Below are 26,267 nucleotides of genomic sequence, written 5' to 3'. Positions count from 1 at the left end.
GGGGATGGGAGAGCCATATACACCACTTTGAGCTCCTTGGAGGAAAAGGTGGTAGATGAATGTAATAAATAAAATAGGGCTCATCTTCTCCCATGGAATTTGGACCCAATTGCTGCTTTTTATCCTCATTAAGCATCCAGGACTTGGGACTGGTCCTGAGCCTTCCCCCCTCGCATTTTCATTTTGGTCTTGGTGGAAAAAAAAAACAAACCATTCTCTTCTCAAGTGCTGCACACATAGAAATAGTGGCTCAATTAAAATGCAAATGTATGAGAAACGTGTGGTGGCTGGAGATTAAATAATAGGACGACTGTTACCATAATTCCCTTAGCTATTATAAAGATCAATTGATGAAAGGGTTTTCCTTGCACTGGGAATAATGCAACATGCATCTTCAACCATGTTTATTATCAGGCCTCCTCAGGAATTATTAATATAGCTGCTTACTGCTACAGTTTTGGACAATAAATATTCATAAAAAATTAATTAAAGTCTATATTTTTTCCCTCAAGAATCTGTGTTTATGACAGGACACTTGGGAGTTGTTGCCTTGGATTCTGTTGCTCCTGTACTACAAGTGCGACAGGGATACATTTAGCTATTTTACATGTTGCTTCTTTGGCAATTGCTGAGGAAGTTGTTGACAATTGCAGCATAGATTCATATGACTTTATTTGGTAGCACGTAACAGCAAAGACTGTTGTTATTCATTATGCAGCACAAGATTCCCAAACATTTAACTTTCTTAGAATGGAAAAATATTCCACAAGATCACTTTTTCTTCCCCCTGTTCCCATCTTGCAATTTGTATCTTGCAAATACAAGATGGCTCCATCTTTATTCTCTAATGCATGTAGCAGGGGACCTGCATGGTTAAACTATGTAGGTTTTCATAATGACCATTTCCTTGATGTGCTCAGTAGGAAGCAATAAATGCCTTCTTGCATCTCTTAATTCAGCCTTAATTCAAAGCAGTCCATGGCTTTGCTCACCTTTTTAAATGTTATTAATGATTGCCCTTCGGTTAAGGCCAAGACCTTTGTGGTAGCAGCAGTCACAGTAAGAAGGCATGCCTATAGACACTAAGGGAGGCATCTCCAACAGCCCTCCAGATGTTTTGGCCTACAACTCCCATGATCCCTAGCTAACAGGACCAGTGGTTAGGGATGATGGGAATTGTAGTCCAAAACATCTGGAGGGCAAAAGGTTGGGGGTTCCTGCACTAAGGAATAAGTCCCAGGGACCTACTTTCAAGTAAGAGGCATAGGGTGCATACACTTGATAAGAATTTGGAATATACCGGGGTGATTCTGCAGTGACTTATTTCCTTGTATCTGGTGATGCTGAATATGCTAATAGGAACATAGGATAAGCCCTACTGCATCAAACCAAAAGTCCATGTCCTCATTTCTCATAGTGGGCAGCCAAGCCTTATGAGGAACGGTTGAGGGAGCTGGGTATGTTTAGCTTGGTTAAGAGGAGACAGAGAGGATATATGATAACCATCTTCAAATATCGATGCTTTAGTTGAGATTCCTGTGTTGCAGGATGTCCCTCAGAGTACCTTCCAACTCTATGATTCTAAGTCCTTCTAGGAATCTCACAAGCAGTGCATTAAGGCAATAGCCCTCCTCCACTGCCACCTCCAGTAATTAGTTTTCTGTGGCATAAACCCTATGTAGTTTAGGTCCCCATATCTGAAATTACATTGCTTCCATAACCAACCTGAGGTTATCTTCAGGGGCTCTCCTCCAGGCTGCCGCACCAGGGGCTGGTAAGGGACAAGGACAAAGCCTTCTTAGTCACTGGCACCCAGTTCGCTTAATTCTCACCCAATGAAGAACCTCCTGGTATAGGTATTGTTATCTTTTCTGCAATGAAGCTGCACAATGGATAAATACTGCTTGCATTTTTGGACTTTCCTTCATGGCATGGCTGTGGAGGCTATAATGTTGAGAACCTATGCATAAACATTCACTGCAATGCCATCGATTGCTTTAGTTATCCTTTTCTGCACCTTTTCCTTTGTACCATATTATTGTCCTCAGTAGTTGCATATTGTCATCAAACCAACCTTGAGAGTGGTATGAGAGAGAGAGAGTTGGCGAGGGAGAGACTATAACACCATAGAAGACACTTGGTGGTATTCATTCAGAAGTTGAAAATGTGAAAAACACTACAGTACAAACTAAATCTCTAGATATTATCAATACTGAAATGAACAGTTGAAGTGAGAGTTTCCATCTGCAGGGAATCTTGAACTAGGGTATTTCAGCTGTAAAAAAAAAGAAAAGAAAAGAAAATTGCCACAGGGACAATTGCTACTTAAGCAGATATTTAGGACTGGAAGGCTAATGTTGTTGTTTAGAATACAATTCGATTAACTACTGGCCTATCAATGCGTAGAATCATATCCAGCTAAATCATATTCAGAAACACACCACTAAAACCAATTAATTTAAGTCCATTCATTTCAATAAGTCTACTCTGAGTATGATTGTAATTGGGTATTGCCCATGAGAAATTGACATGTAAAGAAACAGAATCTAATCTAAGTTTCATTCTCAGTTGCTGATAACATCAAATAAATAGAACACAACAGAAAGTAACAGCTCAGTGGCAAACAAATTCATTATCTTGAAAGAGCAGCCATGTTACAGAAGGATTAAACCATTTAAGTAGCCAAATGAAAAACAAATACAATTATGATTAACTTGGATCATTCCCCAACACTGAGTTCCCCTGAGTGTTTCGTAAATGTTTTTTTGCAATCTGAATATCTTAGCTGCATTAATTTTGTCTTGTCTACCTTTATTATTTCAGTTGCTTGCTGTTCTCAGTTTGATTCTGTTTGCATTGTTTCATCTCTGTCAACAGATTGCTATTTCATTTGGCTAGTTTGCATGTATTGAACGTTTGTCCTTCAGATTAAGCCCCAGCACAACTTGTGCTCTGTAAAGCGTCTCTCAGATGCCTATGGCATGGAAGTGATACTTATCATATAAATGGGTCTCTTTAGTTCTTTAGGATTCCTTTGTTGAAGGGGGAAAGCCAAATCTGGATGAAAGCATACAGGGTAACCTTTTTCTTAACTTGTTGCAAAGAGCATAGAACCACAGAACTGTTATGGGTCACATGCCCATTTATTTATTTCTACATTTGCACCTAAGAATGCTCTGATAGAAAGGCTCATGGTAGAGAGAAAGCCTCTTCCAACTCTTGCCTTTTCCCTATATTGTAAGACTGTTAATAATCAAATTGCAGTCTGCTTCAGGTGTTCCTTATCTGTGTAGCATAATCGCATAAGGGATGAGTGCACCAATTCCACATCCCCTCATTTTTTGTCTAGTCATTGCCCACAATCATGTTTGTCCCCATGCCCCCCTCATGTGATTATATTGCATAAATAACAAGCATTTGAAAAGGGGTTAGGAGTGGAATTTCTTTCCTGCAAGTTTTTCCACATCTTGTATTAAATGTGCATTTTAAAATGCTGTAGAACAGGGTTTCAAAAACTTGGGTCTCCAGATTTTTTTGGACTACTATCATCCCTAGCTGGCAGGACCAGTGATCAAGGATGATGTAAACTGTAATTCAAAAAAAGTTGGAGACCCTAGTTTGGGAAGCCCTGCTCTAGAACAAGGGAGACGGCCTTTTCAGTATTTGGGCCTAGGCCAGGGACCCCCAAACTCAGTCCTCCAGCTGTTTTGGGACTACAATTCCCATCATGCCTGACCACTGGTCCTGTTAGCTAGGGATGATGGGAGTTGTAGTCCTAAAACAGCTGGAGGGCCGAGTTTGGGGGTGCCTGGCCTAGGTGGTGGAACTCCTTCCCAAAGAAGGCTCACCTCCCCCACTTTTTTTACTGATTTTCTGCTGGACAGCAAATACTTTTTCATTTCAGGTGACCTATGTACTCTGACACATAAGCCTATGACAGAGCATTGCCTCTTCTCCTTTTGTAACCCATTGCTTAAGGTTGGGAGAAGACAGAAGCTTCCACTTACTCATCCAGACTGTTTTAGCCACTAGCAACAAGTGGAATAGTAAACGTCTGTGCATATACAGCAGATGCTCACTGTCAATAGTGTGCACAAGTTAGCAGTTTCACACCTCAGAGAATCCCTGATGACTGACTACTGCCGCCCACCATAGCTGCAACCTTCAGAGCAAGGGACTTACTAGTGAAACTGTTTATGACATACAGTATCATTCATATAAATTACTGTGAACAGCATCATCAACAAAACCAGTCAAATAAACTTAATAATTTGGAAGGAGTTTTAACAATTGTTTTAGTGCAGTGGTGTCCAAACTTTATTCAAAGAGGGCCAGATTTGATGAAGTGAAGGGCCATGAGGGGCGACCAAAGGACCAACCTTTTTTTTAGGATTGAAGTTGCTGAGCTTTTTTTTTTTAGGGTTGAGCTTGTTGAGCTTGAAGTTGTTCAGGTTTTTTTAGGATTTTACCTCATGAAATAAACTGCCACAAGGGCCGGATTAAACCAACCAGCAGGCCAGATTAGGCCCCCAAAACAGATTTTGGACATGCCTGTTTTAGTGGCATGGACTCAGATTAATCAGACTTCGTCTTTACCACAGCTCAAGGAGAGACCACACGATTTGCAAGCGAAAGGTGCATAAAAATAACCCAATCTGGAAGTTACCAGAGCATAGAGTACAGAGTACAGTGGCAAAGTCATTTATGTCCAAAAGCGGCTATAGTTGGCTGGAGCTGGAGACGGGTATTCCTAGCCACTAAGGCCACCTGAAGCTTCAGTGACAGTGTTGAATCTAGGACCATCTTGAAGCGGTGGACCTGCTCTTTCCAGGGGAGTGCAGCGCTGTCCAGAACAGGCCATCTCTCCACCATGGGAACTTAGAACACATAACACCTCTGCCTTTTCAGGATTCAACTTTCTTTTATTGGCTACATCCAGTCCATTTCAACCTCCAAGCACCGCCCTAACACCTCAATTGTCTCTGCCAATTCAGATGGAACCGAGAGACAGAGCTGGGTGTTATTTGCATTTTGATGGCAGTTCTCCTGACAAAAACTCCCCGGGGCTTCATAGAGATATTCTTTATAATTTTTAGCAGTGCAGTTAAGTAACATTGACATTTAGGTATTCATCTGAACATAAGCAGGGGTATTCCAAACTAAATCCAATTAATTTCAGTGGGCCTTCCTGCCAGGTAAGTGTTCTCAGAACTGTAGCTTTTATTGCAAATGATCCCGGCTGCTGAATTGTTTGGTGAAATTGATGACAGCAATTAGACCTCCCAATTTGTGCACTCTCACCCCTGTATTCAGTAGATAAGTTTCCAGAAGGAGAAGACAATCAACATTTTCATTAGCTTTATTTAAAACCAAGCCTGATTTCCTTTCTTTACTTCTTAACATTATGACAAAGAGTAATAAGAATTTTTGCAGTCTGCAAAGCGTCTGCTTCCTGTAGCTAATTTTATGCTAGATGTCAAACCCATTTGCAATGCACTTGCTGCTCTAACGGCAAGCTAGTTAGGTTCTTTAACCTTTCTTTAAAAGTAATTTTGCATTTCCCCCTCTAATTACATTTTCAGGCACAACTGTAAATTAAAGTTTGATGGCAAATGTCTTTATATGGGAGTAAATCTTTTGAGTCTTTCAGGAAAGGACACATTTTTAAGCCAATATGGAAGATCAGGATTGCAAGACTATACTCTGTGAAATTGGTAACTTTATTGTCATGATATTCTCAGTTCAGCAGCATTATCAGATCCAGGAATACAAATTTTGGAAAGTTGTTGTTATTTCAAGAAAAATATAGGATTTTTTTTTTGGGGGGGGGGAACCATAGAAATTCACTTATTTCTATTGTGATTTATTCAGCAATAGATTGTTCAAATCATCTATGGTTTTTTCCCTTCACCGCAAGCCGTCTTTCTTTGATAAAATAATTGTAAACCAAATGTAAAGCTATACAAGTTCAGTCCAATCCTTTCTCCAGCTTCAGGTGCTGTGGTGGGAACAGAGATTTGAACCACAAAGAACAAACAAGTAACAGGGCGATGGGGGGTAGCAGTCTTTCCCAACCTGTTGTCTTTCGCATGTTTTGGACTACAGTTCCCATCATCCTTGACTATTGGCCATACTGACTGGGACTGATGGGTGTTGTAGTCCAGAAGCTCTGGAGAGCACCTAGTTGGGGAGATTCAGCCTGAGTGATCCAGCTTATTTCTTCTTTTTTCATAATGTTTTGAAAAGGAGCTGCTCATGAAATATTCATATCCATACTTGTTCTAGTTAATATGAGTTAAATAGGCTCCTGCTATTAAGCCTGCAACTCTCTGAAATAACGAAGAAACACGAGAGAAAGCCGGCCTGTCACGTATTTGCTACCCGGCATACATCAAAGCAGTGCCTATTTTCAAATGACTTCTTTCACATATTCCTCCCTCCTACTGAGTTCAAGATACATATCTTTTCCACCTTCTCAATGGAATCTCATATCTTAATTACAACCTGGTGGGAAAGTAAATTTCAAGAGCCTACTCCTGATTTGTCGACTTCAGCTACATGACTACTTATATCTGGATTAGCTGAATGTGGCTGCCTTTCATCCACCTGTTTGAGAAAGTAATTTTAAGAATGGGCCCAAATCTGATACTGTGGGCTTTCAAACATAGCCCTTTTACTGCCCAAAGGACTAAGGTTAAGAGCGGTAGTCTCGTAATCTGGTGAACCGGGTTTGTGTCTCCGCTCTTCCACATGCAGCTGCTGGGTGACCTTGGGCCAGTCACACTTCTTTGAAGTCTCTCAGCCTCACTCACCTCACAGAGTTTCGTTGTGGGGGAGGAAGGGAAAGGAGAATGTTAGCCGCTTTGAGACTCCTTAAAGGGAGTGAAAGGCGGGATATCAAATCTAAATCCAAACTCCTCTTCTCCTAGCTGCCAAGCTATGGGGTCAGTTGAGAATAAAATTGATGACTGAAAGGGGGAGCTGTCCAGGGTCCTGAGAGTCCTGTACATAATCAAGTTCCAAGGAAGTTATTTAAGTCTATGAGTAATTGCTCCTGAAAATGATTTTTGGACTGCAGTAATTAAGTTTTACAGCTTGTCCTATTGTATAAATTTCAGAGTAAGTAATTTAATTTGAATTACAAATTTTGGTCTGCTGCTAAAGTAGAAAAGGGTACTCCAAATCTATAGCAGCCTCAGAATAATTCCAGTTTAGCTGTTTTCACATTCTCACAGATTTAGGTAAATAAGTAATTCATTGAGTGGTAGATGTAAAAGTTTCTGGGGAGCTTAGCATAAGTGGTAAAACATGGGGGGGGGCATTCACATCTCTAATTTGGTTTAGCAGTTGTAGGTGGAGATACTGACATAAAAGACCAGCAGCCCTAAATAGTCTTGACATACTTAATGCAGCATCTTGTCTGCATTAAGTTAAGGGTTAAATGTTCTTAATATCTGTGGGAATGTTCAGGGAGGCAGGAGAGGATATATTGTTAAATTATATCCTTCTCAACTTGTGTTAACAAGTTCTACAATTTAGCAGAGTAGCATTCCCCTTTTAAACTTACAGAGTGGATAGGTTTGCCAGGCCTGCTTAAGCTTCTAAAATAAGTTTCCTGCTAATTCCTCTTTTATTCCCTCTTTAAAAAGAATATACACAACAGAGTCTTGTATAAAAGTATAAAATAGTTTACTCACTCATTCTGTTCACAGATAGATCCCAGAAGGCAGACTAAAGTTACAAAATATATACACCAGGAATGTATCCCATAGGGAGATCATTCCTTTGTCCTCTCTTGGCATCTCAGGCTGATGCTTCTTCAATGAAAGCAAAATGGAGAAGAGAGAGATGTGGTGGCCAGCCCTGTGCTTTTGTTACCTGTACAGGTAAAGTCACGCCCACCTCTGGTCACATGTAGAGGAAGTTTGTCACAGCCCAGAAGGAAACAGGAAGTTTATCTACTGGCTGGACAAACATCCCTCTTCATGTCTAAACATGTTCACTCTAGGAATGTTGTATTTGACTGCTCTGTGTTTCACACCCCACAATAACTAATAACCATGGTATGTAATAGCTAACAACCATTGATAAGCATTAGAAAGAACTTTTTGGTGGTAAGAGCTGTTCAACATTGGAAGCAACTGCTGTGGATGGCCCGGGGGTTAACCCAAGCAATGCAGTCTAGGTCCAGTCCTGAATCCAAGGATTCTGCAAGGAGTCAGTCCAAAAGGGCCAAGGCAAGTCTCAAGGCAGGAAACCAGGTTAGGTCGGGCACAGGGTCTCAGGCAGCTTCCAGCAAGCAGCAATGTTACTCCCGCAACCTGGGGCAGGGCCCGACAGCCTTTTATCTCTGTCGGGGTAACGGCCGGTCCTGATCCCCCGGTGACTCACCTCCCTGTCTCGCCCGAAGGTGAGGACTCCTCCTGCGAGTACTCAGGTCTCTCCTTCTCTCAGACCTGAGTCTCTGCAGCTCGGGAGATGTCGGTGGGTTACTAGACCCAGAGGCTGCCTCAGCCTCACCTGACCCAACTGGTAGTGGAGCAGCTGTACTTGATTGCCCAGCAGAGGGCAATGAGGTAATCCTTGCATCTGGAGCCAGGGCAGGCTCAGGCCCCTGACTCGGCCCAGCTGGTGCTTGTTGCAGGGGAACCTGTGCAGACGGGGGCTCTTCAGAATCAGGCCCCAGACTTGGTTCAGATGCCGCCTGAGGCAGAGGATCCGGTGCAGACTGAGACTCCTCTGGTCCCGAGTCTGAGCCCGGGTCCCAGGCCATCACACTCTTTAGGCTCAGTCTGTGCAACCGTACACAGGAAGGGTGCATGAGAACAATGGGTGTTGCTCAATCTGCTCACTGCTTGCAGGTTCAAACAAAACAGGTAGACAGGCAATATAAGCAAGGAGGAGGGGCAGCATAGTCAGAAGGCTGGGGAGGTTGACAGTGAGCCCCTCCTTTTCTCGTTATAAACTCTGAACTCTATTTTTTCCTCCTCCATCAGTTCCTTATTTTTGTATAGTTTCTGCTTTGCATAATTCTGTTGCAGATGTTATATCCCAAGGGTAGAGAACCTCCATTCCTTGGGCCAAATTTGGTTCACTCGCCTCCCCATTTGCCCCTCCCCATGCCATTTTGGTCAAACAACACCCACCTGCCCTTCATCCAATATCATATATGATGTTCCTACATCTGATAAAGTGGCTTTGGCTCTCAAAAGGTTAAGTCAAAGGATGTAAGGACCCATATGATTGTTTACTGTCATCTTTGCAGTTCCATACTGCACTTAAACATTTTTTAAAGACTCCAGGACATGGCAAAAATCTAACTTAGTGATCTGCTGTGGGTGTGGAGGCCCCAATACGAATATGGAATATGGAAGTTTTCTGTGCACAAGTTCTGCCCTATTCACTTCTCATGATGGAGGCAATCTCCTCCCTACTTGAAATGTGTGTGGAATACTATGTGTGCCTCAACTTGGCATGCTTAGTGCAGTGTATATGAGGCTCTGTTTTAAAGCAGCTGAAATAGTCATTACTATGGCAGAATGCTGCAAAGCTGGATCTAGTCTCCTGGTGTGATTTTCTGCTGTGGGCATAATTTTAGCTTCTTTCTTGTCAGATGTCTCTCCAGAATGCAAGACAGAAATCCAAATTGTGTGTAAATGTATAATTTGACTATATGACTGAGGACTTATTTGCCATCTTATTGATTATCTAACGTTGCTCTATTTTGAATGCTTTAATTCTAGCTCTTAAATAGTCCCCTGGTGTATTCATTTCTTCTGTCTGTTCTAGCTTGTGACTTGCTGGCAGATGAATTTAATTGGAGCCTTCTATTTTCTTAAGTGCTCCGAAGACAGGAATTTTGTCAAAATAAAGCTATGGAGGGTCCAAGAGAGCAGGAACAAAGAGTGGGGATAGAACATTAGTTTTCTTGCTAAATAGTCTGGGTCATTTTAGCAATGCTATATCAGCAAAAATTGACCAGGAAAGCCCTTTAAAACAGAATTTGACAGGGGCAGCCAATCAGGTTCCCCACCAGATGCTGTTGGACTACAACTCCCACTAGTCTCAGTCAGCATGCCCAATGGCTGGGAATGATGGGAGTTGTAGTCCAGTAACAGATACAGGTCTCTCAGTCTAGATGATGGAAATGAAGCACTTTCTGGTCTGTGAACATTCACAATTTCCTGTAAAATACCATGATATGATGGAGTTAATTTCAGAATTTTTGAAATCTATGAAGACTAGAGATACCATATTAAAGATTAATAAGATTTATTTTAAGAACATTTCTGGGTTACTCCTTCTATGTTTCTACCACTTGTGTGATTCACCTTAGCAAGTTATCCCCAGGCCCTTTTTGTTGTGGGATGAGTTTAGGCAATAAGAGCAGATAAGCCAAGGTGGCCCACTATTAGGCTTTGCTGTTACATGTCTGAGTTGATTATCCAACTTGGTTATGGACTCCAGCAATTTCACAATTCTTGACTTCATTTTTTATTTCTTTAACGTGGGGAAAAAATAGTAACATGCTTCACCTTGCTATGTTGTGAAAATGAATCAGGCTCCATATGCCCTATACATTTAAAGCAATATCATCCCACTTCGAGCAGCTATGGCTTCTTGCAAAGAATCTTGGGACTTGCAATTTGTTAAGAGTGCTGGGAGTTGTTATGAGACCCGCTCACAAAACTACAATTCCCGGGGTTCCTTAGGAAGAGGGATTGCCTATTAGATCACTCTGAGAATCGTAACTCTTGTGGGGGGGGGGACAGGGGTCTCCTAACAACACTCAGTACTTTTAACAAACTACAGTTCCCATATTCTTTGGGAGAAACCATGGTTGTTTAAAGTGGTGTGAATGTATAAATGTACAGTACAGATGGGGCCTTAGATCAATATAATAAATCACTTTCTATATTAAAATTTCTATATCGCTCATTCATAATGAAAACACAGTCATCCTTTTCATACATATTATGTCCCGATCATTACAATGAGCTCTTTTGTCTCATCCTCACTCCACCCAATCACTGATAAGACTGATTTTTTTTCATTGTTCCTTACAGTTCCTTGCCTTCTGAAGAAAGATCTCTCTCATTTCTTCCTTGTTTGGAGGGGGGGGGGAATTGTTCCTTGATTCTCTCGCCCTTGGATTCTTTTATGCTACTTTGGGCACAATAATAATCATGCTAGCTACATTTATAAAAACAGCCTAGCATTTTGTAGGCTTGCCAGCAATGCCATGGCTACCATGGTATTCTATGAACACTGGAGCATACAAAGGTAAATGGGAATTGCAATGTGAATCACACTTAGCACTGCAGAATGAAGCTTGACAGGAAAACTACATCTGACCCCACTATATTATTACAGGGTCCTCCCTCTCCCCCTCCTGGTAAGCAAAAGTGACCCACCTGCTAGGAAGCTAGCATAGCAGTTCCACCTCACCCAGCAAGCCACTTCTGAATGCAATAATTTCACATGGCTGCAATAACCAGCAATATACTTGACCGACAGACAAATTTGAGTATGCCTCTATGCTACTTTCAGATCCACAACATTTACAAGGCAGTTTCTCCTTTTAAAAAAAAGCATCCTGTCTTCATATATCACTTTCCCCTCCTGAACATGGATATTCATTTTCAGTTGCTTTGTTGATAACCAGTAATTTCCTCAAGATGCTCCCTTTCTCTCATTTGTGGATTTCTAATTGCTGGTGCATCTGCTCCCTTCAAAAGGAGCCGGTCTTGCCTTTGGGCTCCTCCTTTGTCTTTTCTGGGATATTTCATACGTTACTTTCAAAAAATTCCATTTAGGGAGATATGTGATGGACGGCGTAAATGTTTTATATGCCATAAGCCTTGCATGCAGTGGCTTCCAACGGGTCTAATTACAGTGGGGAAATGGCACTAATGTATCTCACCTTTCAAATGAGACAATCTATGCCTGTTTCCAGAGATTATTTCAGATTTGGAAACACAGAGCATATCAAGCTGTCCTTACCCACACTTTGTGGTGCTGTCAAGGCAGGACTGTGAGGCAGAAGCCCAAGATCCCACCCAGCAAAACTAGCAAGAGGGCTTTAAAATGTGGGCTAGCTTACCACATTTTGAAGCGAATCTAGCGCACACGACTGCCTAAAGATTCTCCCTCGCACGCACACCCCAATTAAGTATAGAGTTTAAAATTATGTAACTGCTCCACTGTGCACACACTTACTTGTCACTGATAACTTTGCTACTTTGCACTCACCCTAAAAGCTTGGGGGCTGCCCTAAAGTACACATTTCTCAGACTGTAAAGGGCTATTTCAGAAAGTAGCATGCAGATAGTCAACGGGAAAATGTAATTAGCCCAATTTAAAAACTGGAACTGCTAATCACATTAAAACCATCTGGGTAAAAAAATAAATTAAAAATTAAATCACAGATTATTTTGATTTAACAAGAAAGCAGTGATGAATGGAGGGCGCCGAAGAAAAGAAAATGCCTGTTCCAATTTTAGAATACTGACATCAATGTCTTCCAGAGTCATCCCACACAATCTGTCAGCTGGCAGAGTCATACATTGGAGGATCAGAGTTGCGTAAGGTCACAGTTCTGCCTCCAGCCATTCTGCGCGCACGCATCCCTCTGAGACAAACACTGTAAGCAGCTCTTTGCACAAGGGGTAAGGCAACCGATCAATCATCTGAACCAATTCTATCCCAGTCAGCATGTAATGGGGGTTTCCCTCCTCCTCTAGAGAGGTAGAGCCATGTTAGCCTTCTGAAGCCAAAACAACAGTCTTGCAGCACCTTAAAAAACTTAACACTTACTACAGCATAAGCTTCAATGGGCTAAAGCAGTAGTGGCTGGTGTGGTGGAACATCACTGCTCACCTGACCTCTAGTTGGATGCACCTCTGCATTATCCTCAACTGGGAAGTATATAAGCATGTTCATGAAGATGGGGAAAGCCGTGGTGACCAGCAGGAGTGCCAGCTTGGCCCTGCGACCATGGGTGCCTGGGGCCAAGGGTGCTATGAAGCGTGCCTGGCCCTGGCGCTGAAATTTGTGGGTGCCCGGCCCCTTCATGGGGAATTTTGTGAGTGCTCAGGCACCCAGGTTCCCAGGAAGCTGGCACCTATGGTGACCAGTGAAGTCAGATGGTAATAAAATACAAAAACAGTGCTATGTGGCAATACAGTTAAATGGCCTTTCACAACAGCAGTAGTATGGGATAACCCTATCATCCTAGCATTGTTATGTAGATAGACATCTGTAGCCTGGCAAGAAGCCACTGCCCCTCCTCATGCCTAGAAGGATGGAATCAAATCTCCTGATATGTTTTTATTTAGTGTTTTCACACTGGAGTCTCTCCCTCTTGTAATTCTTCCACAGTACTTTCTGGAGTTTGTTTTCTGTGAGGAATTTCAGTAGTCAGAGTGGAGAACACCTTTACAATAGCAATGGTTTAAAACAGGGGTCAGCAAACTTTTTTCAGCAGGGGGCCAGTCCCCTGTCCCTCAAACCTTGTGGGGGGCCGGACTATATTTTTGGGGGGAAATGAACGAATTCCTATGCCCCACAAATAACCCAGAGATGCATTTTAAATAAAAGCACACATTCTACTCATGTAAAAACACCAGGCAGGCCCCACAAATAACCCAGAGATGCATTTTAAATTAAAGGACACATTCTATTCATGAAAAAACACACTGATTCCTGGACAGTCTGCGGGCCGGATTTAGAAGGCGATTGCGCCAGATCTGGCCCCCGGGCCTTAGTTTGCCTACCCATAGTTTAAAAGGCTTTGGATGAAATCTGTTCAGTGGTGCACTTAGGTAATTAGACTTAATAGCCTTATGTCCCTCTCTCAGCATTTAAATGGCAATGTGCATTTTGCTACTTACTTCAACATGTAGTACGTCAACCCTGCTCCGTCTAGTGGGTCCCAGCTCATCCTTGACAACATCTGCCCCAAAGTCTTGCCCTGATAGCACCACTGAATCTGGAATAACTGTTCATTAACACCTCCTCATTTAACACCATTGCTTTATTGCTGCTTCTGCTCTGGTTTTCTTATTTAGGGTGATTTACTGTGTTTTATTTGCTTGCTTTGCATTGTTGCTATGCCGGCCTTGTGGATCTTGATGGATGGAAAGATGGCACAGAAATATTTTTAAACCCACCTGCCTCCAATACTGCCACCTTCACACTACCAATTGAAATAAATGAGAATTGTACATGAGCTTTCATTTTATTTCAAGTCACAGAAGGTTGATGGCGGATTGGGCACTAGGCTTAGCACAGTCTCAGGCTCCAGTGTATACACAGTCATCTGAGAGTAAGTCTCAGTGAACTCAGTGGTGCTTACTTCTGAGTAGACACATAGAAGACTGTGCTGCAAGTGATTTAAACGTGCTTCTTTAATGGGGGAATAGAAAGGGTATGTTTTGAGTGGTGTACAAAAGAGGAGGCAGAGGAAAATGCTCCCTAATAATGTGCCACACACCTGAAAGCTTCTTTCAGAAAGAAGGCTGTTTAGCATAACTAAGACACTTTGGAGTGAAGTGGCAGTCACATAGTTCATCTAAAAGGCTGCTATAAAGCAGGAATCAAAGGTGTAATCCAAGGCTTTTACAGCCTTAAGAGAAGAAAAGTGCAAATATTTCCTGTCCATTTTGTAAAAGTCATTGTTATTATGCAAACTTTCAGGAATTGGCCCACTTGCCAATATTCAACCTCTGTACCAAGTAAATCCTTCAGTGAAAAACCATCACCATAGCAAAGAGAGGCTGAATGGCGTGGGTAGAAATCCCCATTCAGCTTTGAAGTTTATGAGGAGACTGTGGCAGTCATTGACATGGTTTCCACATCATGGTAAACTGAACGATAGCTACAGATCATGGTTAAGGAGGTGAGATGGCATGTTGAAGCATGGTTTAAACCTCTTTTTTGTTGGCCTATCTTGGGAGTGACAATGGAGGAGTGTACCTTCAAGGGTGAAGTCAAACCACTGGAGAGTTACAGCAGCTGCTGTGGCTGTAGAGCCATGCAGTGGCCTAAAACGTCTGTGGAAGAGCAAAGAGGGAGAGAGCTCCTCCTCAGAAGCCAGTGGATTTGAGCATTCAAGCTAAGCCGTGGTTTGGCTTCGTATTATGTGCTAACATAGCCATAGACTCTCAGCTGAATTTACCTCACAGGGTTACAGGGAAGATACAGTAGGAAGGGGAGAACCAAGCACACCATCCTGAGGTCCTATGGGAAAGTTGGAACATCAATGTAATAATAAATAAATTAATAAAATTGGGCATTTGGCTTCTTCAAAACCAATAACAGGATTTATATACCACTTACGTGCCATTTATATACAACTTAATCATCAAAACCTCTAAGCAGTTTACATAAAATACATTATGTATACATTAAAAATGCTGTAAAAAAATCAAATGTTAAAAACACACTGACTTCAAATTTTCCAAAACATAAATGAGTTAAAATATGTGGTTAATAATAATAATAAGTAGTTACATAATATGTAGTTACATATTAAAATAGTTACATACATAAACTACAAATAGTTTTAATATGTAGTTACATATTAAAATAACTTCAAGGCCGTATCTAAAATAAGTTCTGAAACAATGCCTGCTCCAATTTAATAAATATCTGTCAGAGTTCAAAAAGCAATCTACCCCTAAACAGTAACACCGAAAAATGCTAGCAATATGAAAGCTCACAGCCACCAACTCTTTTGCTCAGTGTGCAGGTACTAAAGGTAGCACTCTCAACGATTTGGGTTAGTGGAAAGAATATTAAGGTGTGGAGAAGTGCCAAACATCAAACCCCTTTCATTGAAACTTTCTGGTCCTCCTGGCATTTTGAGTAACAAAATGTTACTGACGGGTTTAAGTGACCTGGCAGGGCAAGCAGAACCACATTGCATTGGCCTCATTCAGTCTTCTTTGACAGACCCCAGAGAATTCCCCTCCTGAGCTGCATGAGCATTTGTTTTGTCAGTCGCATTCACATATTGATAAAATAAAAACCATTGTATTTGTACCCATCTCTGGAATGAGTATAACAGTTCAAAATAGAAACTTCAAAAATTCTTTAAAAGAATAAAGTCAGAATATAATTGTGTAAATGTTATCATTTATAAACAATAAGCCTGGCTCTGTCAATAATTTTTTTGTCCAAAAAATGATCACAAATTATTCCTCTTGGTAATATTATTAACCAGCATATGTTATTTATTCTTACTAGGTATCCCAAAACATTTACCATGTTTAGGGAAGTTTTTAATGACTGATGTTTTAATGTATTTTTAATCTTTTGTTGGAAGCCGCCCAGAGTAGCTGGGGAGACCCAGCCAGAAAGGCAAGGTAGAAATAAATTATTATTATTATTATTATTATTATTATTATTATTATTATTATTATTATTATTATTATTATTATTAGTGTTGTCAATATCAATTATTGAGTCTGTTATCTCTAGATATCCTTCAATTATGCATCTAGTTATGCATCATTGATTGGCACCTACATCCTTTTTCTTTCGTTCCATGCTTTAGGACTAAGAGTGGCAGAAAGTTCTATCTCAGAATCAGGTGGAGAGACTTTCACACTTAGGTTCTGAGGCCTGGGATCAGCCAGATGCAGTTCTGGGAGCACCTAATCAGGCCTGTTAGGACTCTCCATTTGACCTGCAAGGCTGTACCAGCCAAGCCACACCCACTTTCTCTACAGGTGAAAGTATTGATGCAGCATTGGAGAGCAGTGCATCAGCTCAATGGACGTGTTGCTGCCGTGCAGATGCTGTAGTCATATTGACTGGCACATGGTTGAAGCATTTACAGTCGTACCTCTTGTTACATCAGTCTCTGGCTGCATTTTTTCAGGATACAAACGGGGGAAACCCAGAAGTGTAGATTTCTGGGTTTCACCGTGCGTGCATGCGCAGAAGTGCTCTATCGCACTGTGTGTGTGTGTGCAGAGGTGGCTCTCTAGTTGCGGACTTTTCAGGGTGCGAATGGCACCCCGGAACGGATCGAGTCCGTAACTAGAGGTACCACTGTAAATGAGACACTTCTGGCCTTCCCCAGTTAATAGTGAAGAACTTGAACTCACAGCTCCAGTTCTGCGAAAAGCTGTAATGCATAATCATATTGGCACATAAGTCATGAGTTATAGGATTCAGCACATTCATGAGGCTGGATGCATTGCTAATCTCAGAGTAATGCATTGTTCCAACAAGCAACACACACCCTGCACCTTTCCTTTGAAGGGAGGAGAATGAGCAAGCAAACAGACGTTCCTTTGAGTCAGCTGCCTCTGCAAAGCTCATTTGTCCTGGTATCTCTCCAATGGAATGCAGCAATGGAAGCAGCAACAGGGCTGGTCCAGCATTAGAATTACTTTCACATTCACAGGGGACAAAGGCTCCTGAGTGATAGGAGGAGGCTTAGGTGGTGGTGGGTCAGGACTGCCTCCACCCAGAGCCCTCTGAATCAGCCCAATTTGGCTCAGGACACGGCTGAATCTGGTGCACAGCCCTACAGCACAGCTGAAAACTGTCAGCTCTCCAGTGTACTAGATGAGAAAGGTTCTTCCAACGAATTGTACATATTGGTGACAGGTGCCAAAATAAACTTGTCTAGTGTTGTAGTTTTCAAAAAACTGCAAGTGACTCGAGCACAAAAATAGTCCTTCAAGTCAGCAAAAAGCCAAAAGAAAACAAACAACCCTTGCAGTTTTCTGCCAATGTCCCATTAATTCAAAATCGCTAGGTAGCTCAAGACTAACTTTTGAATGAAATGCTGCATCTGATGGGTAACTCTGCATGCCAAGAAGCATCACAAAATAAATTAACGTGGTTAATTATGAAGTCTCCAGTAGGAGAATTAAAAAAGAAATGCTGACAAGCCGTTCAAGGCAGCAGTGCATCCAGATGCTCAGAAATGGCCTTACAGTGGTGCACAGTGCATGTAGAACAGGGTAAATGGTTACAACATTGTCTTAGGACAGGGGTAGGCAACCTAAGGCTTGTGGGCCGGATGCGGCCCAATCACCTTCTCAATCCGGCCTGTGGACAGTCCAGGAATCTGCGTCTTTTTACATTAGTAGAATGTGTACTTTTATTTAAAATGCATCTCTGGAGTATTTGTGGGGCATAGGAATTCGTTCATTTCCCCCAAAAAATATAGTCCAGCCCACCACATGGTCTCAGGGACAGTGGACTAGCCTACAGCTGAAAAAGGTTGCTGACCCCTGTCTTAGGTTGTGCCCAAGTCCAGCACTCTCAGCATACTGTATTTCAACAGTTCCATCCATTAACTATCCTGAAACAAATCTTTCTGTGTTTCCAGTACATACAGAATGTGTGTTTCTCTCCCATAATCTTAACCCTGGTGTTTTTCACCTTAAAACACACCATGCTGAGACACTCTACAACAGGGGATGGCAGCACAGTGCCCATGGGCACCAGCGTGCCCACCAGTACCTCCTATGGCACCCACAAAAGTCTCAGTGATTATCCCCTCAAAAATCCACAGTGCATGAGAGACTGTTTACTCTTCTTGCTCAGTTCCTATTTGCGTTGGCTCATGCTCTCCTGACATACCCCATGGCAGTCATTTTGCATTATGCCATTTTGTGACTGGTTTCCACAGCACTTTCTCAAAATTCCAAACATGCTTACTGGCCCAGAAAAGTTGATAAGCCCTGTTCTATATCACGTCCCCCGGCAAAATGATCAATTCCCAACACACTGTGGTTACCAACTCACTGAGAGATGATTACAAAGTGCCTTGCCCTTCTGCTCCTCAGGGACTCACTGGACCAGTCCTCTAATAGTGGACCAGGACCACCAGTTGCCTTCCATCTTAAATGAGGATGGAACTGGTCAATGAGACCTGATGGGCTGGAAGAGGCAGGATGTGTTAATGTCTCTAAGCAGTCTCCACATAAGGTGGGAAAGTACTAAGATATAAGCCTGTTCCTTTGATGTCAGACCCACAAAAATGTTACACCCATTTTATAGGTTCCCTTTGGTTTCTAAGCATATAGCAGTTATGTTAACCTTCTCATATTTTTTGAAAGCTATTCCACCTGGATCATATATGGAATATAATTTCTGTGAATGAACCAGAAATGAATTTTTCATAGAGGAACCACCTTTAGTCTCATCCTTGTCACATCTCTCCGGCTCTAGTTCTATGCGCTGCATATGGATGGGGAGAAATGACTTTGACTGACATTTAATGCAAACCTACCTAATTCACACTGTCCAAACCAAAATGAAAACTACAGCTTTCTTGAGAAATTCTCACTTCTCTGAATTTTGTTATTTATCGTCAACCAAATAATGGATACAAAAATTTGTGCACAGCAAAATGCATGTATTAGTGAAAACAATTCAGTTAGGAAAATTGCTTGCAATAATGTGTACAAGCATTCCATGCAAACATGCATATGTCAGGAGAAATGTGTGTGGGATTTTCTTGCAGGGTTTAGAAAAATCTGAACACTGATGTGGAAATGGGACAGACTGAAGAAACTTAAATGAACAAATTCATCCACCCCTAGTCATGCAGTTGAGGTCAGACAGGGCTACTCCCTACTGTCCAGCCTATTTTGTTGTTGTTTAGTCATTTAGTCATGTCCGACTCTTTGTGACCCCATGGACCAGAGCACGCCAGGCACTCCTGTCTTCCACTGCCTCCCGCAGTTTGGTCAAACTCATGCTTCGAGAACATTATCCAACCATCTCGTCCTCTGTCATCCCCTTCTCCTTGTGCCCTCCATCTTTCCCAACATCAGGGTCTTTTCCAGGGAGCCTTCTCTTCTCATGAGGTGGCCAAAGTATTGGAGCCTCAGCTTCACGCTCTGTCCTTCCAGTGAGCACTCAGGGCTGATTTCTTTAAGAATGAAGATATTTTCGTCCCAGCTACTACAACTCTTGTGTAGTGTCAGCTACACATGCTCCTTCATCTGAGTGAAATTCCAGAAAAATTGTGATTCCGGAATAGAGGCACATCTTAAGCCAGCAGAGCTGGTGTTGACACTTAACCCTGGACATTTGTTTGCTGACACAGTGACTCAGAAGATTGGGCCATTGAGATAAAAGGGATATGAAATTGCTTTATTTCTGTTGGAGCAAATTGATGTGCAACCCAGTACCATAGCATTACATTTGTTCACTTGCTGCCATCCCACTGGTGTTAAAGCTGCTGGCTTTCAGGTAGTTTGTGGATCACAGTTTAATCTCTCTTGCTAGAGTTAAAGCAACTCTGCCCATGATGAGTTCCTTTAATAATTCCAGCTTGCTTCAAAGCAAGGAGCTGTTTAACCTGGCTTTCATAACGCTTTTGACTCTAAAAATATGGCTGGTTTGTGAAAAACCGAACCTATTAACACAGGGTAGGTGGGGGAGATATGAATGCAAAGAAGTTTAAAGACAGTATAAACAATGAAGTGCCCTCAGCATGAAATCAGGCAAAGCATGATAATATTTTATAACCCTCTAAAAACCATTGCCAAACATTTTGAAAGCATTACATAATATCAGTGTTTTGGGTGTGGGTTAATCATGTTGAGCTCAGAAAGAGGAGAGAGCATAAATATTAGATGGCACAGCACACTTTGAAGGATGTGATGGCTCTAAAACATTTTGAGATCCTGCAACAGAAAAGGTGAGTAAAGATCTCAAACTCTATTAATGAATTATTCAAGATGCAGAACTTGGTTTTGGGAAATGTGACATTTCTGTAAGCAGTCTTATCTTCATTCCAGTGCCACCCCAAACAATAATCATCCCCGGCTATCTCAACGTATAAAGTGCTTTACAATTCTAATCTCCTTTTATCGTCACAACTCTGTAGAGCAGATAAAACTATTTGCCTGCAGTTGTGAGTTTCACTGCTGAGCTTCCAGGCCATTGAGTATCAATAGCAAGCAGTGCAGTGGCTGAGTACCTGAACTGCAACAAGGACTCTCATTGCCCACTGTGGAGCATTTTGCATACAGAGATCCTCAAAAATATAAAGAAGGATATAAACAGCTGCCATATGCCTGGTAACACTGGTTCTCTCTCCTGCCCTGTACCGAAGGGCAGCAGGTCTCTGGAGTTTTGATCTGAAGTCTTCTATGTGCTTTGTTAACAAAGCTCCTCTACAGATGGCAGCACTTGAACCCTGGACTTTTTGCATAAAGGTAGCAATGTAAACAAGGAGATGAAGATGTAGTTCAAAAGACAGAATTCACAACTTCCTGCATGCAAGCCCATTCCTTTAGTATCTACACCACATGATCAGTCCTCACAACTTTAAACTTTATATATTAATTTTCAGAATAAATAATTATTATTATTATTATTATTATTATTAGAGTTTGGATTTGATATCCCACTTTATCACTACCCGAAGGAGTCTCAAAGCGGCTAACATTCTCCTTTCCCTTCCTCCCCCACAACAAACACTCTGTGAGGTGAGTGAGGCTGAGAGATTTCAGAGAAGTGTGACTAGCCCAAGGTCACCCAGCAGCTGCCTGTGGAGGAACGGAGACGCGAACCCGGTTCCCCAGATTACAAGTCTACCACTCTTAACCACTACACCACACTGGCTCCTTATTATTATTATTATTATTATTATTATTATTATTGACAAACTAGAGCATCTGCAGAGAAGGGTGGCCAAGATACGCGAGGATCTGGAAACCAAGCCATATGAGGAATGGTTGAGGGAGTTGGGCATGTTTAGCCTGTTTAAGAGGAGACTGAGAGGAGATATGAAAGCCATCTTCAAATATGGTTGTCACATGGAAAATGAAGGAAGCTTCTTTTCTCTGGCTCTAGAAGGTAGGATCTGAACCAATGGATTCAAGTTACAAGAAAGGTAGATTCTGACTAAATATCAGGAAGAATCTTTGGATGGTAAGAGCTGTTCAGCAGTGAAATGGACTCCCTCGGAAGTTGGTGGACTCTCCTTTACTGGAGGTTTTTAAGCAAAGGTTGGATGGCCATCTGTTATGCATACTTTAGTCGAGATTCCTGCATTGCTGAGGGTTGGCCTGGATGACCCTCAGGATTCCTTCCAATTCTACAATTCTATTATTCTGCTTTTCAGGTCTGCTTTGATAGACATTGCCCATTCACTCTAAAATTACGCATAGGATGTTGTATATAATGGAACAGACCACTCAGTCACTAAATTGGCTGAATCCTGTTAGGTTAAAAAGGGAGCACCTTTCCCCTTCTATACAGTTTGTCATCTCTTTTCCAGCAGATGAGAGCATATCTTCAACAAACAGGATTGGGGGATGAGTAATTGAATTCCCTTTCATTTGTTCTGCTCACTCTTTCAGAAATGATATTATGTGACACAGAAAGCTACATTCAACCCCATATTTTGTTAAAATAAAAGACAACTTCCCAGAAGAATGACACATTTCTGCAAGTGGACAGAGTGAAATGCACAGCTGATAAGAAACTGGATTCCATTTTTCCTCTCCAAAAGCCTTATGCACTCCCAACATCAAAGTGACTTCCTAAGGATTCTTTTCTGGCAGTTCATTAGAGTTGATGCCAGGGCAGCAAATCACTGTCAGTTGTCCTTTAGACTTCTTACAGATCACCCAGTGTAATAATGCAGAGACTTAGTAAGGTACCAAGGAACATTAAATAAAATAAAGATTACGGAGATCACAAAGGGCATTCTGTGTTGATATTTTGTCCTCAAATGTCCATTCCTTTGAAAATATTATGCAATATTGATATGGTATTAGAAAATAAGAAAGAGCAACACATTCCAAATCCACCTTGTGCTGGGTTGTGGCTAAGCTGGCATCTCCAACATCACTACCCACAACTCACAAATCCTCAGCCATACCTAAGAAAGTAGCTACATCTGTCTGTCACTGCCCACTACCATATTCAATGGGCTTGGGTTCAAACATATCTCAAGGGGTGCAATCCAAACATGTATACCGTTAGCAAACTCATTTTCCAAGCATCAGTCTTCATGCTTCAGGGAACCCCAAGATTTGCAGAAGTACAAAAAACAAAACAACAAAACACAACCACCCTGCAAGGGTAAAATCCAAATCCTACAGGGTGGAACCCAAAAGTAGCATGGTGAATACTGAGCTTCCTGAGTGAAAACAGAATGCTCAGTGTTTGGAGGAGGGTAAGGAAAACTGGGGATTAGAGTACCCTTGCTGGAATCCTGAAGAAAGGTCCTATTTGTAACTTGTAAGATGCTCTAGTTTAAATGCACACAAAAAAGGCAGGGTATCCAGGCATCCTTACTTCATTTCCCCCAGCTAGTAAGAGCTGTCTTAGGATGCAGTCCAACTAGACTTGTATAGTCTTGACCTTCACAAAAAGTGTATGTGGCTGGACAAGAAAGCAGTGGTGATCATTGCCCAAATACTGGCACCTCCAGTCCTGTTAAATGTGTCATTGAAATGATGAAGCTTAAAAAACACTAGTAGAGAGCTTGGAGGGAAGTATAAATAAATACTTTTGAAATTAATGGGTCCTTCTTTCCCTTTATTATTTCATAGTTAGCCACCTTATACATCAAGTAGCAGAAAAACGCACAAAGAGGAAGAGATATAAAGAAAATAGTCAGGGAAAATATTGCACACAATCCTTTGGCCTGGAGCAACTATCGAAACATACTTTCAGTGTTACAATAAATCAGCAGGAAGAAGAGGTTTTTTGTTTTGCTTTTAAGAATGCTTTAACTTTCATCCTAGCCATTCATGTACAGTCTGTGTGCTACTATCATCAGGGGGCTTAAGTTGTTTGGCAAATTATCTGAGCATACTTCATGTGCAAGCTTGTCTCTTCACCAGCCCTCCCGCCCAACAAGCTAAAGGTCACTGAGTGCAGGAGAAACCAGTCAAAATGGTGGCAAATCAGACCCGTTCAAAATGGCAAATTCAAGCAGCATTTCATTTGACCAAAAAATGGTTTTCACAATTCTGTGAAATGGTACAGGGGGGGGGGTTCATCTTGCTACTGATATGAAGTAAATAAAGTGAGAAAGATTTCTGAAAGCAGGGGGGACTTTAGCAACTTTCTACAAGCACACATGTACACAGGTTTCTTGTTGTTAACATGAGTGCATTTTGATTCATGATTATCCATAAGCATCAGCTACGAACTGCATAAGTTGGCCTTTACCTGGTGGTGCATCTGGAATGAGGGAGAAAATAGCAGCAACGGGGCTCAGTTACGTGTTGTGAAGGTTTCAGGTTTCACTGCGGGAAGAAGAAGCATGAAATGGAGGTCAACCTATCTCTGGAGATATAAAATCCAGCTGTCACCCAGGATTATCTCCACCTTTGGTGAAACACATAGGTCCCTTGGTCCATGGAGAGCATGGTGGAGTCCTTGGAGATAATGTACTTAAAAATGAGGGGAAGGTGTTATACTGTGGTTTTATATGAGCAATATATGGTGGGCAAGAAGCATTATCATGACAATGACATGCTTAAAGTTATTAATCAAAGGTTACCAGGGCTCGAATTCCATGGCTCAAATTTTTGAAGCTTGTGTGAATCAGCATATGATGAAATGAGTCATGCTCATTCAGTGCATTGTCCCAAAGGGTACATAAAAGCAGCCGTCAATATACTGTTCAAGGTTTTTCTGCCACTCAACATGACAGTTTGTGCTTTGGTTTGAGGAGATGGGTACTAAAAGGGACTTGTTGAAGATATGGCATTCCTGTATGCACAGGAATGCTTGTATTTCTAGTTTGGCTTACTGTAGATAAGAGCACAGGTTTTCATGTGGCTCTAAAGCATTACGTCTTAGGAAGGAGGAAAATGCAAAATTCTACATCCTAGAGAGCATTTCCATTTCAGAAAGCCTATCCCCGTTTCTGTCTTCAAGGTAAAGGATCTGCAGCTCAGTGGTAGAACCTTGCTTTGAATGCAGAAGGTCCCAGGTGCAATTCTCAGCATCTCCAGGTAAGGCTGAGGGATAACACTGTTTGAAATCCTGGAGAGCTGCTGCAGTCAGTGTAGACAATACTGAAGTAGAAGGGGCAAATGATCTGATACAGTAGCAGGCAGCTTCCTATGCTCTTCTGAAAGGTAAACAGACTCTTCTGATCTGAAATAAAAACTAAGTGCCATGACCTAAAGCAGGATTAACCCTGCCACGGCATCTTTCAGAGTCATGAAATGATAGCATTTAATTTCCAGCATCCAGGTTGTTTACCCATGGCCATATGAAATCTATACCTGCAAATAAGCATGAGCATAGATTCCAAACCTTTCCCTGTCTAATTTACTTACCCACTTTGCATGCAAAAGTTGCTCTGTAAATTCTAGGACAGCATGGGATTTTAAATGACTTCATTACAATGCTCAAAGGCAATGTTTTATTCCTTTAGTCCTAGATTCTATCTGTGTTCGCCACCAAGGATAAAATGGGAGGTGGTACTGTATGCATCTTAAAAAGTAGAGACATCACCTTGCCAACAAAGATCCGTATAGTAAAAGCTATGGTTTTCCCAGTAATGATGTATGGAAGTGAAAGCTGGACCATAAAGAAGGCTGATCGCCAAAGAATTGATGCTTTTGACTTATGGTGCTGGAGGAGACTCTTGAGAGTCCCATGGACTGCAAGAAGATCAAACCTCTCCATTCTGAAGGAAATCAGCCCTGAGCGCTCACTGGAAGGACAGATCGTGAAGCTGAGGCTCCAATACTTTGGCCACCTCATGAGAAGAGAAGACTCCCTGGAAAAGACCCTGATGTTGGGAAAGATTGAGGGCACAAAGAGAAGGGGACGACAGAGGACGAGATGGTTGGGTAGTGTTCACGAAGCTACCAGCATGAGTTTGACCAAACTGCAGGAGGCAGTGGAAGACAGGAGTGCCTGGCGTGCTCTGGTCCATGGGGTCATGAAGAGTCGGACACAACTAAACGACTAAACAACAACAACAACAACAACAACAACAACAACAACAACAACAACAACAACAACTGTATGCCAACAAGTCATTCTTCCTCTGGCAGCTTCTAAAGGTCCAATTCTCAACTGTTATTTGGCGTTTATCTCCTGGATTTTGAACCCATAGTTTCCACCTATCCCACCAGCTTGGGGTAGTTTACAATGTGAGACCACCTACTAAAAATAAGCAAATAAAATGCGAGCTAAATAAAGCATGTACTTGTTTCTTCATACCTACCAAAGCTTCCTGATCTGATGAGCCTCTCTAATTGACTCTACTACCACCAAGGATGATCTTCAGTGGCAAGAGGAAA

General features: G+C 41.8%; 1 long non-coding RNA gene across 1 annotated transcript in view; it reads right to left on the bottom strand.

The window, feature by feature from the left end:
- Positions 1–2,196: 2,196 nt before the first annotated feature.
- Positions 2,197–26,267, bottom strand: part of LOC308596363 — a 28,499-nt gene continuing 4,428 nt past the window's right edge. The window contains exons 2-3 of the long non-coding RNA XR_014012493.1: positions 24,172–24,248; positions 2,197–2,275 (exon numbers count right to left, since the gene is read on the bottom strand). This is a non-coding gene — a long non-coding RNA (uncharacterized lncRNA). The remainder of the gene's footprint in view (positions 2,276–24,171; positions 24,249–26,267) is intronic.

Source organism: Podarcis bocagei (assembly GCF_964188305.1).
Source record: "Podarcis bocagei genome assembly, chromosome: 10".
Taxonomy (NCBI): domain Eukaryota; kingdom Metazoa; phylum Chordata; class Lepidosauria; order Squamata; family Lacertidae; genus Podarcis; species Podarcis bocagei.
Note: the sequence above shows the minus strand (reverse complement) of the source record. Positions and strands in the feature narration are given on the sequence as shown.